The 16,815-nt window shown below is 31.9% G+C and overlaps 1 pseudogene; it reads right to left on the bottom strand.

Annotated features, from left to right (window-relative positions):
- Positions 1–11,375: 11,375 nt before the first annotated feature.
- LOC127138186 (uncharacterized) lies at positions 11,376–13,919 on the bottom strand (annotated as a pseudogene).
- Positions 13,920–16,815: the final 2,896 nt, after the last annotated feature.

Raw genomic sequence — 16,815 nt, 5'->3', positions numbered from 1 at the left:
TGGTTTAAGTGTGGCATGTTAATTATTAATAGCAGGTTCAAAATTACAATTTGTTTTTGTTAGAAAACATGGATTAAAGAAACCAATTCAAAATGTTCATTTTAAGTTGCCATTCCTACTTAAGAGAGTTTATTTCAATTGAGTATTTGACATCAAATGTATTTCTAGAAAGATATTTTTGACTATGAATTTTAGGATATTCCAATATAAGAAGTTGAATTGAAGAACTTCTCCTATTTATAAGACTGGAAAACTTTATACAATTAATGCATAGTAATTAAATTCTTTAAATTTCCATAAAATAAGTTTGAGACACGCACTAGGTGACCAAGAAAGACAATGCTTTTGATGCCTTTCTCTTTGGAAATATTTATTTGACACCCCAAACTTACTTTTAACACCTCATACTTTAGATGAAATGACCATAGTACTTTTTAATTTAAAAATATAAAATTGTCAAATTTAACTAAATTTTTAGATTTTTAAAAATTTAAATTTTTTTGACTTTTTGAATTGGGAGAGATATTCCCAAATCTGTCTATCTTTTTTCTTCTTTAGTTTATACAAGATATTGTTAATATTTAACACAAATTTGTTGGTGCACAAGATGCAAAGATGAAGATGGAAGAAGAGAGAGAATTGAAATAACAAACTTTCACTACTTTTCAAAAACAATTAATGTAAATAGTTACGCACACACTCTATTAACATATACACTTGTTTATATACACAATCAATAATGTCACGTAGGCGAAAATGTTAACTTACACTAGCTAGATTACGCTTAACAAAACTCATACTACTACTGAATATGAATTACTTCTAATCCCATCCCTTAATTCATATTCAGCTAATCAAAACTAACAACACCAATTTCACTCCTCAAGTGGAGAAATTGATCAATCTTGATCTCTTTCATCAAAATATCTACCAGTTGCTTCTGGGTCTTATAATGTATAACTTCTAGCACTCAATTATGAACCTCATTCCTCAGAAAATGAAACTTAGTCTCAATATGTTTGCTTCTCTCATGCAGCAATGGGTTCTTGGCAAGATTGATTGCAAACTTGTTATCAATCATCAACTTCAGAGGCTTGTTTACCTTGATCTTCAGATCCTGCAGTAAATTCAGAAGTCAAACAGCTTGACAAGCAGCCACGACACATGCAATGTACTCATATTCACAAGCTGATAAAGCAACAACTGGTTGCTTCTTGGACCACCAAGATATATGACCTCCTAGATACTTAAACAAATATCCGGAAGTACTTCTTTTGTCAACTTTGTCTCCATACCAATCAGAGTCTAAGTAACACATCAACTCTAAATTGGCCTTTTTTCCAGAGGGAACAAAACTTCATACTTCAGAGTTCCCTTAATATACCTCAGAATCCTGACAGCAGCTTGGTAATGAGACCGCTTCAGTTTACTCATGAGCCTACTAACCATTACAACTACATAAAAAATATCAGGTATGGTATTACACAAATACCTCAGAGAGCCAACCAACAACTTAAAAGTTGTAGCATCTAATCATCACCCTTATGATCAGACTCCAATTTGTGATTTGTTTCTAAATGTGTGACAACAACCTTACAATTCACCAGCTCAAATCTTTTCAGAAGCTCAAGTTCATACTTCAGTTGATGCAAAATGATACCCTTCTCAAAGTACAAAATCTTCATCCCTAGAAAATATACCATATTTCCCATATCAGTCATCTCAAGTTCATTTGTCAGCACGTTCTTGAACTTCATTATCTCATCTGAGCATCTTCCTGTCAGCAATATGTCATTAACATAGAAACACACCAAAATCATATTTACTTTTTAGAAGTATGCTGGGCATAAATGCCATACTCCATCTAACACTTACCAAATCCTTGAAGCTTGAAAAATGAATCAATTTTCAGATTCCAGACTCTAGGAGCTTGTTTTAGTCCATACAACGCTTTATGTATCTTGTACACCATCATATCCTTATTATTTTTTACAAATCCAGGAGGTTGTGACACATATACATCTTATTGCAATGGACAATTCGGAAATGTAGATTTCACATCCATATGCATTAGAGGCCAATTCCTGTTAGCAGCTATCGCAATCACCACTTTGATTGTCTCATGTCTTGCTACATAAGCAAACACCTCAAAGTAGTCTAACCCAGGTTTCTGTAGAAAACCTCTTGCCACTAACCTTGCTTTGTATTTTCCTATTGATCCATCTGGCTTCAGTTTCACCTTGAAAACCCATTTGACGCTAATAACTTTCTTGGCCTTTAGAAGAGTTAGTCAACTCCCAAGTTTTGTTTCTCTCTATAGCCTCAAGTTCTTCTTTCATAGCTTTCATCCCAACTTTCTTCTTGAGCGCTTCTTCGACCCTAACCGATTCAGATTCTACAAACATGACACACTGAATGACTTCTCCTTCAAAGTCGATTTCAATATCTTGCAGCATGTCAAACTATGCAAACCTTCTTGGAATGTTTCTGATTCTTTGTGGCCTCTGAACTTGTTCGAAATCTTCTTTGGATGCTAGAACAATGTCATATGCTAGAACCCTAGAAGTACCACCTTTAGAGGTATGACCACCTTAAGAGTCTGGAATATTCCCAGAGTCTGGATCTCTACCAGAGTCTGAATCATCATCAGAATCTGAATCATAATCGGATTCACCTTCAGAGTCAGACTCACCTTTAGAGACAAACTCACCTTCAGATTCACCTTCAGAATCATCTTCTGATTCTAACTCGTCTTCAAAACTTTCAGATTCTAAAGTATCTTCAAAAGTTAACTGATGGGTTAACACCACACCAAAGTTGGAGTGAATTCCAATCCCACACTTCTGATTCCTTCATAATGATATCTCTTCTGAATTCAACCTTGTTAGTGACATGACAATAGAGGTTAAAAGCACATGTAATATGGTACCCTACAAGCAACATAATTTTGTTTCTGTCATCCAACTTCCTTCTCTTATCATCTGGAACATTTTTGTAACAAACAGAACCAAATACCTTCTGATGGCTCACACTTCGCTTATCTCCACTCCACTTATCTAAAGGAACAATTTCCTTAAGCTTTTTGGCTGGACAACTGTTGATCACATATGATGTAGTGGCAACAACATCTCCTCACAAGGTGTGAGGGAGCTTCTTCTCCATCAGCATGCTCCTTGTCATATCAAGCAGAGTTCGGTTTCTTCTTTCAGCAAGACCAATGTGTTGAGGAGTGTATGGAGAAGCCACCTCATGCTCAATTCCATTATCCTCACATAAATTACTAAATTTTGTATAGTTGTCCTTACCTCCACCATCAGTTCTAAGAATTTCCAACTTCTGACCACTCTGTTTTTTAGCCTTGATTCTGAATATCTTAAATTCAGCAAACACTCAGTGTTTGAACTTTATAAGGGATACCCACGTCATCCTAGTGAACTCATCAACACATGACACAAAGTATTTATTCCTTCCAAGTGAAGGTGCTAAAAATGGTCCACACACATTATAATGCACCACACCTATAACATACTTTGCTCTTGGAGGCATTTTAGATGCAAATGGCAGTCTTGGTTGCTTCCCACTCATGCACACATTACATGATTTCTCTGGCTTCTTAATTAGAGGAATTCCATGTACCAACTTCTTTGAATTCATATTCCCTAAGCTTCTGAAGTTCATATGACCAAATCTTTTGTGCCATAATTCACTTTCCTTCACAATACTTGTTGCACTAAGGCATTCAGAGTCTGCAGTTTTAACATTCACTTTAAATGTTATATTCCTTCCCTGTTCGGACTTCATAACCAGCTTATGATTACAATCATATAGCTTCAAAAGATTTTTCTTCATGGTAACTTAAAATCCTTTGTCAATTAATTGACCTACACTCATCAGATTGCTTTTCATGCCAGGAACACATCACACGTTCTAAATCAATGCAATTTTACCATTATTCAGAACTACTCTGACATTTTCCATTCCTTTAGAATTCAGATACTTATCATTAACACATCTGATCTTGGTCTTCTTACCAGAGTCAAACTTAACCATCCATTTCTAATTTCATGTAAGGTGATTTGAACAACCAGTGTCCATCTACCACCAGTCTTCCAAAGACGCACCATCAGACTCAAAAGCCATCAATATAAAAAGTTCATCATCAGAATCTCCTATGACTATGTTTTCTTCTTCTGAATTCCTTTCCTTGTTTGACCAATAATTAGCAGCAAAGTGGCCAAACTTCTTATAATAATAGTACTGAACTTTCCTCTTGTCTCACTTCTTCTTCCCCTTCTGAGCACTCTTCTGCTTTTCATAAGTTGAGGTTTGTGACTTATGAACACCAACATATTTCTTTATGGTTTCTGACCAATACTACTTATGATATTTCTTACCCAAAGCTGCTTTCAGAGCCTGATGCTCAACCTTTATTTCATAGTTTCTCTCAACCAGACGTAACTCTTGTGCCTTTATGCTGCTTTGCAGCTCTTCAATTCTCATGGTGCTAAGATCCTTAAAATTTTCAATATCTACAACAATGTAATAAAACTGAGGGGTAAGAGATCTAAGTACCTTATCAATAATATTTTCTTCAGAGAGAGTTTCTCCACAAACTTCATCTCATTTGTGATCAGAATCACTCTAGAGATGTAGTCAGGTACCTTCTCATTATTCTTCATGTCAAGATTCTCATACTGCTTACGTAGAGACTGAAGCTTTACCTTCTTCACTGATGTATCACTGTTATAGCGCCGTACTAGTGTTCCCATGTAGCCTTCGTTATCATCGAATCAACGATTTTCTCAAACACCTTAGCATCCACACACTGATGGATGTAGAATAACGCGTTATGATCCTTTTTCCTCAGATCACACTGAGTATTCCTCTGTGCATCCGTTGCATTTTCCAGAAGTGCAACCAAAATGTAACCGTCATTGACAATATCAAGAACATCTTGAGCGCCAAATAACACACATATTTGAATCATCCACTGATTCTAGTTCTTTCCATCGAACACTGGAAGCTTAGTACTCAGATTACCATTTTCGTGCATCTTCAACCTTGTGCAATTCACTCATATCTCACTAAACACTAGTGTTTCCGAATCCAGCAAAATCAGGAAATGTGATTTTGTTACGATTCCGATAAAAAATTCAACATGAATTCAAGAAACAAAATCAATCACACAACGCCTCACCGTTCACTCATGTTTCCCCAGTGGATTTGAACCAGAGCTCTAGATACCAATTATTGGTGCACAAGATGAATAAGATGAATATGGAAGAAGAGAGAGAATTGAAATAAAACTTCCATTACTCTTCCAAAACGATTACAGTAAATGGTTACACACACACACAGTATTGGCAACTGCACTTATTTATATAGACAACTAATAATACCACGTAGGCAAAAATGCTAACATACACTAGCTAGGTTACGCTTAACAAAATTAATACTACTACTGAATATGGATTACTTCTAACAAAATCTAATATAAATGCATCAATTTTTTACACTTGTAATATAATCGATATAAAAAATTTATGTTTTAACCAGATATTTTGTAAAACTTGGTGTACGATATGGGGTGACTTTGGATTTTTAGAAAATTTGGTATACATACATGGGGTTTTGGCAAATTATTTATAATATCCAATTTAAATTCAAAAGAGATACCATAGATTTTGAAGTATCGAGTATATTATTTTAATTGTCGCTAGACTTTACTAAGTAACCGGTATGGGTGGGTGGGGGGGTTAGCATCAGATTTTATAAAATCACGCTAGGATTTTTTAATTATTAGTAATTTTGTTTATTTGTTTATTAATGATACAAAGAGGAATATATGGTAACATGCTCCCTAGATTGAGTGATAGGTAATGCCAATGTTGCCGCTGAGAAATCTACTAACGACATAGATGATCTTGGTGTCGATCTTTCACGTACTAAGGCATTTAGAATAACTTCTACCAGTTCTCATCATAGGAGGACCGAAGATATTTGTGTACCATAAATTATTTGTCGTAGAAGTGGATGCTCTAGAGGTGATGATGTTGACACACATGTTGAGATGCCTAATCTTGATTATGTTGATATAAAGGTATGTGTTGAGGTGTAGAGCCATATAGTGATGCTTGAGCATGATCTAGTTGATGATCATTAGAGTCCCGTGACAAAAGGGTTCATGAGAGTTCTCTATCATGTCCTTGGAGAGGCTACTGTATTTGAGATGATGCAACTTGTTGGTTATATGATCCTCTTTCCGATATGATTTTTTTTTCTTTTTTAGAAATTATTAATGTAAAGTTGTGTGGTTTTAAATTGTATGTTTTACCGCACTATTGGATCTATGATCATTTTCCCTCTTTTGTAACATATGTGATATGGATTCTATCATAGATGGTTCCCTAAGAGTAATAACAAGGGTCTCTAAGCATTCTCACATAGACGGTATTTAGAAGTGTCGACAGAGTGACGCTCTTACCTTTCATGATGTTATATAAACATCATACACATACCATTAAGTATATCAAAAGCTTGACGAGACTGCACTATTTTCAAATCATATGCGTTGCGAGAGTTAAGTGATTGCTTACTGAGCGATGTCTTTTCCAGTTTGGCTATGTGTAGGGCATACCACAACCAATTAATATTGGACCATATAACATTGATGAATGATTTTGTTCTAACTTGGAAAGTAGTGTCATCGCAATTAGAGAAAATGCAATGGTTGTGACATTTCCTTAGCAGTGTTTGGATGTGTACATAGAATGTTAGCATAGAGTATCACATTCTCGCATTATCCCTCCTAGCTCACGCGACCCTTTAGATGTTGTTGGATATTTAAATGAAATTCCACCACCGCTTCATCACCTATGACGGGTCGATAAAGGATGTAACATATATCTCTTCTTTTTAATAACCTCATATGTTTGGTAAAAATAGATGGTCAGTTTTTTACTTTAGTTGCGCAAATTGAACACATCGCACGCGGTGGATCATTAAAGATATTACTACTTATTGGATCATGACTTTTTGTTGTTTCATGACTTGTTGTTCCAAAAAATTCTGTGTTATATTATTACTTGTTTATGACTTATCGTTGCACAATTACAACATAAATTTAACAACATGACATAACATAAACTTAACAACAGTCGTCGAACGATAAACAATCTTAATCACTCTTCGATTGTTGTTGTGGTGTAAGAGATTCTATGGTTTGGATTTCAGATCCACTAAAGTGTATCCTTAATAACCCTAAGTTCAAATAGAGTTCTTATATCAATAAAGTAAACAAATGCAAGATAGAAATATTGATTAAATTTTTTATATGATTTTCTAACATCACAAGAAGCATATTTATATAAGTTTTGAACTATTACCGACCATACAAGAATATCGATCAATGTAATTTCGATCATATAAAAATATTAGTGTAAAATCTTCTAGAACTCCATGTATCCCATCTTCATCCATTTGAGACAGCTGAAATGAAAAGAAAAAAAATTAGTCTATCAAATTTTCAAGGATGCCAAAAAAATCTAGTACACAGCATATTATGTAAATCTGGTGTCCATGAGAATATGCACCCGATTTTCAAAAATCCAGCATAAACACATATTTCCTATAAAAATTTGATTGAATTTTAAACAACAGTTTCGCAAAAAAATGTTATGACTTCTACCCAATAATTTAAAAAACTATCACATTTTTTTTTACTAATTCATAGAAGGTAATTTTTTTAAAATCATATAACATTTGAGAGAGGTAAATTAGACGAGGATTACAATTTGCATTTTAAAATATGTGGAGGTGTAAAATGTAATATTTTGGGTGCCAAGTAAATTGCTCTTCTCTTTGATAAGCTTGACTTGGGTCTTTGCTTTTGGGTTTTGTATATTTGTTTTCCAACTTGGCTATCTAGCCCTTTTGGGCTTTGCCAAATTTTCACTACTCACTACAAAAAAAAAGTTTATTGTGTAAATTATAATTCAATCATTATTTACTTAACAAAATTAATCAATGCCATCTACTTTCTCTGATTTGAGACAAGAGTGGCGCCCTCAATTTTGTGCTTTTTCCACATTTTAGTTGGAGCCACATGGGATTGTTGGTTGTTGCTTTCTAACTCACATTGATAGCTCCACATAAAGATACAACTATCATATCATAGACTTTTAGATAATTTTCTATATTTTCTTTTTCATTTCTGTTATTTAAAATAATTTAATGACTAAACTCGATTTTTTTTAAAAACTATTTTTTTAAATTAAATACTAAAATAACCATATTTTAAAACTATTTATCAATTTAACAATTTTTTAAAAATAAATAAATTATATGATAAAAACAAGCGCCACTACCTATGACGCATGCATTGCTTATTTATACTAAGGCGCCACTGTCTATGATGCATGCACGTAAAATGTTAATATTGCATGCATGCGTCACTTTTCATAGTGCATGTTCAATAGTCTTTTGCATTCATATGTCATTCCTCTTGACGTCTCCTCTTAGTACATGCACATTGTATTTTTTAAATAATTAAAAAAATGTCATTAATAGTGACAGCTGCTCTTATTGTATCATGTGCATGCATGCGCCAATAGGATTGACGCTTTAGTGCAGAAAAAATATGTATGCGGCGGCATATACAGTGATGTCTGCTCTTGCCCGTGTAATTTTATTTTTTGAAAAGTAGCTAATTTAATAAATAGTTTGAAAATATGATTATTTTAATATTTAATTTTAGAATAATAATTATTAAAAAAAATCACTAAACTCAAACAATTTAAAAGCATAAAAAATGAAAAAATTTGTTCGAACTAAAATAATTATTTTAGGCTAATGAATCTTCTTCTTTCATCTTTCCTTCTTCTTCAACTAAAACAAATATTTTTGCACCAACAAATTAAATTATATTTAAGAAATTTCTTTTTCTCAGGTTCATTTAAGATTAAATTATGTTTCTCATCACTAAGGTTGACAATTTAATTATTGACATTAATATAAATCTAAGATGTAAAATACAGGTCATATAAGTTTATGTAAAATAACTGTTTTAATATACAAATATTAGTGTTTGATTTGTTTGGGGTGGATGGTTGTTAGCTCCATGAATTAATCATGAACCAATAATTTATCTATCTCTTAACTTTCTTTTTGCATTCTAGTCAAAATTGATTCTAATTTTTTTTAAATATATTTTGTTGCTTTCAATTCTACCTACCTATGTTAATGTTAGATTTGTCATGCACGGTTGATTTCAAGTCTGGATAAACGCAGAGGATTTTATTAGCTAGTCGATAACTAAATTAAAATTTTGTCTAATCTCTATGATGTGAATCATTTATAGAATAATATGAATGTTAGGTCGTTGCCGGTAAACAACTTACTCTATGATTCAAGTACAATATCAAAAGAGAAAGAGCTATTGCATTGCTGCTTGGATGTAGTAAAAATTAATCAAGGGTTCTCACATTTCGTGAATGGATGTGTATAAAGAAGTTAGTTGATGAGAGTAGAATTTGTTTTGAATCATGGAATATATGCACAATTACTAGAAAATTCATGTAAATAGTGAACCATATGATTAAGAGGAAGATCAATTTTATGTGCCTACAAGAAACTAAATGGAGATGTGAAAAGTGAAATAATTAGACAACTCGAGATTTAAGCTTTGGTACACCGGAAAATTAAATCAACAAATGCGATGGAGATTATTGTGGACAAGGAGTGGAGTGAATGTGAAAAGAGTAGGAGATCGAATCATAGCCTTGAATTTGTAGTGGAACAAAACACTTTTAATGTTGTTAACACCAGGTGGACTTAGCAGAACACCTTAAGGTAAAATTTGGGAAGAATTTAGAAGGCTTACATACCCTAAGGAGAGAAGCATTTTCTTAGACGAGATCTAAATGAACATGTAGAAAGCGTACCAAGAGGTTTGGAGAGTGTGGATGTGGGGTATGATCCAGAGGAGGGGAATACGAAGGGGAGGGTAAACCCATCTTGGAGTTTTTGTTGGCTTTGGATCCTACTATAGCAAATACCTGGTTTATGAAAATAGATGAGTATATCACATATAAAAGTGGGGTGACATATTCTCAGATAAATTTCTTGCTTATTATGGAATTAGATAGGAAGTTGTGATTGAACTGTAAAGTTATTCCAGAAGAGAGCTTGAATACCCAACCTAGAGTTTGGGTTATGGATGTAAAAATTAAGAGGGAAGCAAAAATAAAAAGTCACTTGGGAGCGCCACAGATCAAGTTGGGGAATTTGAAGGGTGTAAAATAAGGAAGTTTCCAACACAAGATCTTAGAGGGAGGGTTTGAACAATAATAAGGAAGCTCTAATGATGTATGGAATAAGATGAGCCAAGAGATTAAAACAGTATCCAAAGAGACATTGTGAGAATCAAGAGATTTTGGACCAAAGGTTAAAGAATCATGGTGGTAGAATGATATTGTCTAGAGTAAAGTTAGAGTAATAACATATTATTTTAGAGAATGATCTAGGTGTAAAAATGTTTAAACTTGGGAAAAGTATAAAAATGCTAAAAATGAGATCAAGAAGGCAGTGAGTGAAGCAAGAGCCAAGCTGTTGACGGATTACATCAACCTTTAGGAATTAAAGAGGGAGAAAAATCTATATATAGGTTTGCTAAGGGAAGAGAAATAAAGACAAGAGAGATTTGAATAAAGTGAAGTGTGTCAAAGATGAAAAAGACAAAGTCTTGGTTTAAGAAAGAGATATGAAAGATAGATGGATGATATATTTCTATAATTTATATAATGAAGAATATGGTATCTCACCGACTCTAACATGCTCGAAATTAAAGAAGATGATCAAAATTATAATTACAACCGTTAAATTTATAAACAAGAGATAAAAGAAACATTGAAAAGGATGAGTGACAATAAGGTTGTTGGGGCAAACAACATACCTATTGAAGTGTGTAAAATTCTTGGAGATATAGGTCTTGAGTGGTTCACAAAACTCTTTAATGAAATTATGATGTCAAAACAAATGTCGGGTGAATGGAGAAGAAATACTTTAGTTCTAATCTATAAGAACACGGGGGATATACAAAATTGTCCAAATTATAGGGATCAGGGCCGACCCAATCAATTCAGAGGCCCTGTTCTAATTTTAAAAATGGGCCTATATATATATATATATATATATATATATATATATATATATATAATATATATATATTATATATATATATATATATATATATATATATAATTTAATGATTAAAAATGACAAATAAAAGATAAAATTATATATTAACCAAATGAAGTACCAAAAAGTTCAAAGGTATTGTTTAAACTACTAACACCATTTTTTACAACTTAAATTATCTAACTACATAAAAAGAGCATTCCTACGAAACTTTTTGAAGCAAAATCGTCAACTAAGTCTTCATATTTTATTGTCTCCAAAATATCATTTTCAATAGCTATTAATGCCAATCCATTAAGCATTTCTTGTGACATGGTAGACCGCAAGTAAGTCTTTAACAACTTCAATTTTGAAAAACTTCTTTCTGAAGAAGCAACTGTCACAGGAATAGTCAATAAGATTCTATATGCAATAACGGTATTAGGAAAACAATCCAAGCCTTTTAAAAATAATAATATATCAGTAGGTCTTATGGTTTCTTCAGGCAACATTTCTCTTAGTAACTTTAACTCTGCAAAAAATTTATTCCCATCAATATCAGATTGCTCATTATGTTTCAATGCCTGCTCAAAGTTAGTACAACAAGACTTCAAAGTTGCATCATCTAATGATTGTAACTTGTGAGAAGTAAACAAGAAACCGAAAATACTTTCACACTCTTGGTATTGCTCAAACCTCTTATTAAGAGAAACAACAGCTTGATCAACAAGGTAAAGAAAATAATTAACCCTAAATGATTCTTCTTCTGATGGCTCGACTGATGGAATATTCAAATTCTCATCAAATTGCCTTTTTCTTTTAATTATACGTCTTTGAGGAAATATCGGGGCAATATTCAATTCCACCACAATTTCCTTAGCGTTAATCAATACCTTATAAAAACCCGTTTCTCTATATCCCTCAAAATACGAAATCAACCCCTTAATTTTTTGCATAGCAACATTAATAAGCATATCATTTTCCTGTAAAAGTTTGCTAAGAGAATTAATTGCAGATAATATTTCAAACCAAATAATTATAGTCATCAAAAACTCAAAATCACCAAGCTCATTTGTCGTTAAGGATTTAGCTTCATTTTGTATTTTAGGATCAAGATCATTTTCTGACATTTCAAGCAAAGCTTCTGTAAATTCTAACATTTGAGTTCTTATAGCTTTGACACTTTCTAAACGACTCTCCCAACGAGTGGATGACAATAATTTTGGAATCAACCCTTTTACATTATCTTTCAAAATTTGTCATCTCTTAGTAGAATTGGCAAAAATTGTATAAATACGTTGAACAACTCCAAAAAAATTCCTAGCTTTAATACAAGAGTTATCCATATCACACAATGCCAAATTAAGACTATGACAACCACAAGGAGTATAAAAGGCTCTCGGATTTATGTCTAAAAATCTCTTTTGCACACCTTGATGTTTTCCTGTCATATTGGACCCATTATCATAACCTTGCCCTCTCACGTCAAATAGGTCGAGACCAAGTTCTTTCAATTCATTTTGTAAAACATCAAAAAGCCCCTGACCACTTGTATCATTCACATTCAAAAATCCTAAAAATGATTCCTCAATACTAACAGAAGCTGAAGAAATATCCACATATCTTATTATCAAAGACATCTGCTCTTGGTGATTAACATCAGGAGTACAATCAAGTATCACTGAAAAATACTTTGCCTGCTTGATTTTTCTAATGATTTCAATTTTAATCGCAGAACCAAGCAATGAAATCAACTCATTCTGTATGTTATGCCCAAGATAATGAATATGAACTTTTTGAGTTGTAACACGTCTAACATGTTCTTGGATGATTGGGTCAAATTCAGCTAACATTTCAATCAAACCTAAAAAGTTTCCATTGCTATCTTCGTACAATTTCTCCTCAGAACCACGAAAGGCTACATTATGTTTAACAAGAAATTTCACTATTGAAATAACTCTTTTTAAAACATTTTTCCAGTGATCCTTTTCTTTCTCAATTAATCTTTGAGTTGTTTTATCAATAGTTTGAAATTTTTGCAGCCTTTTGCGATACTCATACCAAGTAGTCATATTTTTAACATGTTCCATGCCTAACTCGTGCTCTTTAATTCTTTGACCAACATGTACTCAATCACTATAACCCTGATTTGCTAATTGTCCCCTAACAATCCCATTTTTAAAAACTTTACAACAAAAACAAAATACTCTATCAAGCTCTTTCGAATAAACAAGCCAATCTCTATCACACACCTCTCCATTTGCTAAAGCTCTATTATACAAATTAGCCGCAAAACGTCTATTCAAACTATCTCTAGGACCCTTCACAATAGAATTATCTCTTTTAGGACCTTTCACAACTAATAAATCAATCAGTTTAGGTTGAAGACGATCCCAATTTCTTGGATCAAATATATCATAATCAACATTATCATCATTATTAACTTCATCAACAATTGGCACACTATCAAGATTATCATTTTCAATGGGCACACTATTAAGATTATCATTTTCAATGGGCACACTATCAAGATTATCATTTTCAATAGGCACACTATCAAGATTATCATTTTCAATAGGCAAACTATCAATATTATCAACATAACGATTTTCATTTGAAACTTGTGGTTCTTTGATTAAAAATTTATCAAGAGCTCTTACTTCAGATTGAATTAACTCTTCAATTTTTTTCTTTTTCTTACGTTTATCATTTCCACATTCAAATTTTCTATTCTTAGGAGGCATAATAAGAAAAACCTGAAATTTCTCACAATGTCTTTTGTGTCCGTCGATGATCTACTAATTATCCTGTTGTGAAATTGTGTTCCTACATCAATAACAAAAAAAATCAATTACATTAAATAAAAGAAATTATAAATTAATCATCAAAAAATAGTAATAATTAAATCATGGAGAAAAGACTTTAATTAATATTCAATTATATTTTATTATGTTGTGTTCTTCTCTAATATAGTACCATAAAAAATTAATAATTATAAATTAAAAGCAAATTATAAATTAATAGTAAGAAAATAAATTATATTTAATTAAATAAATTATAAATTAATCATAAAAAATATCAATACTAATACATACTAATTTTGCTTTGAAAGATTCCAAATTGCAATTTGGTCTTATGAGAAAAAGTAGGTATAATAATCATCACCAACACCAACAGTATCCTTGTTTTGAATTTTGATACTACTGAGTAGTATATACTAATATACAGTATACTAATATCCCATTTCACCCTAAAATTTTATTTATTTATATATTATAATTTTATAAAGAACACAAGTTACCCTCATTTCCACCCTAAAATCTAAAATCTAAAATCTAAAATCTAAAATCAATATTGATACAGGAACTAAAATAGGATTTCACCCTAAAATTTAAAATAAATTTAAAATTACTATTTTTTCTACCTTCAAAATCAAATAATCACAATAAAAATAAATGGAAAGTAACTAATTGAATAAACTAACCTATAAAAGAGAGGATTGAAAAGGAAAAATAAGATTTTTTTTCTGGTTTCAAACAGCTTTAACAGAGAAAGAGAGAAGAGAATAACGTTTGAGAGGAGAGAGAAGTGAGAACGTGTGAGAAAAGAGAAAAAAACGTTTGGTTTTCAAATATCCTATTTTTCAGCATTTAATATTTTATTTATTATATGTGATAGAAAAATATTTTTATTTATTAATTTTTTTATATTCACTAATAATAGTTAATTTGAGGCCCCACAAAAAGTGAGGCCCTGTGCTACTGCACAACTTGCACAAGAAAAGAACCGGCCCTGATAGGGATTAAAATTATGAACCATACCACAAAGTTATGTGAAAGAGTCACTGAATGAAAATTAAGAAAAGAGACTCAGGGTACTGAGAATCAATTTGTTCTTATGTCTGGAAGGTCAACCATAGAAGCAATCTATCTATTACCGCGTGCGATGAAGCAATATCGAATGAACCAACAAGACTTGCACTTAATATTTATTGACTTGGAGAAGGCGTGCGATAGAGTGCCTAAAGAGATTTTGTGGAAAGTCTTAGAGAAGAAAGGGACTAGGATTGCATATATTCGAGCTATCCAAGACATGTGAAGGGGTGTCACTAGTGTGCGAATCCAGGGTGGAGAGACACATGATTTCCCCATTACAATATGTTTGCATCAATGGTCAATCCTTAATTTTGGATGTACTCACAGAACACATCCAATAGTTATGCGTGTTTTTTTACAGATGATAAAGTCTTACTTAAAGAGACAAAATGAGATTTAAATGAGAGGTTAAAGACTTGGGCACAAGCTTTAGAAACACATGGTTTTTCACCTAAGCAGAAGTCAGACGAGGTATATGGAATGTAAGTTCAACAAAAGAAGAAGTGTTTCTAACCTAGAGATGAAAGTTGGAGACCATATCATCCCTCAAGTCACACCGTTTAAATATACCGGGTCTGTAATACAAAATGATGGAGAAATATAAGGAGATGGGAACCATCAAATTAAAGTTGGGTGGTTGAAATGGATTAGGATTTCAGAGGTTTTATGTGAAGCAAAGATACCGCTAAAACTGAAGGGAAAATTTTTATCGAACTGCGATAAGACTTATGAATGTTGTACGCGATAAAATGTTAAACAATTAAGAATCAACACGAGGGTATAATGTAGCATGGATGAAGATATTGTGTTGGATGTGTGGTAAAACTATAAAGGATATGATTAGAAATAAAAATATCAGATAGAGTATTGGTGTAACACGTATAGTAGAGAATATGATAGAAATAAACTTATGTGGTTTGAGCATGTAGAGAGAATACTTGTAGATTCAGTTGTAAGAAGAGTATATCAGATGAAGATAAGTCAAACAACTAGAGAAAAAGGAGGACATAAAAATACTATAACATAAGTTATCAAAAAGACTTCGAGATTAATGACTTGGATATAAGTATGATCCTGAATATAACATTATGACGTAAGTTGATTCATAAGAGCCAATCTCATCTCAGTTAATGAGATAATACTTGATTCTTAATTGATAGTGTAATTTTTGTTGCTTTTAAATATGAGTTTTTATTTTTAAAATATAACTTTTAAATTTTAAATTATTATTTACACTCAAATTTACTGCACTATACTTACTTTCATATCAATTTAAATTATTCTATCTTTTATCATAACTTTTAATCAAAATCAGCTTTAGTCAACACACATCTATCCATAATTTCTTGAATTTAAGGTCAAAATTGCTTATTGCTAATGAATATTTTACAAAGCAATATAGTTTTTGCATGGTCAGATGATAATGAAAGATGTTCTATATATTTAAAATTGATTCTTCTGAAAGATAATATGTAAGTAAAAAATTTAAACATGATTTTTATATTTAAATTTACTGTTACTTTTTTTTAATTTATCATAACATAAATGACTTTATCTTCAAATCAACTTTATTCTAATCACTTTTGAAAAGTTTTTTCTTCATTCACTCTAGATCCCATAAAATATCTTTGATACTTTCTTTTAGTTTGCCTCAATTTAATGAAAAATTAACCAAAATCATAATATCTATGATCTTTCTCATAGAACTTATAATATAAAATATGAGAAAAATCATAAAAAGGATCAAATAAAATACACAAACAAA

This window comes from Lathyrus oleraceus, chromosome 4 (genome assembly GCF_024323335.1).
Source record: "Lathyrus oleraceus cultivar Zhongwan6 chromosome 4, CAAS_Psat_ZW6_1.0, whole genome shotgun sequence".
Lineage (NCBI taxonomy): Eukaryota > Viridiplantae > Streptophyta > Magnoliopsida > Fabales > Fabaceae > Lathyrus > Lathyrus oleraceus.
The sequence above is the reverse complement of the archived record's forward strand: the minus strand, read 5'-3'. Positions and strand labels throughout refer to the sequence as shown.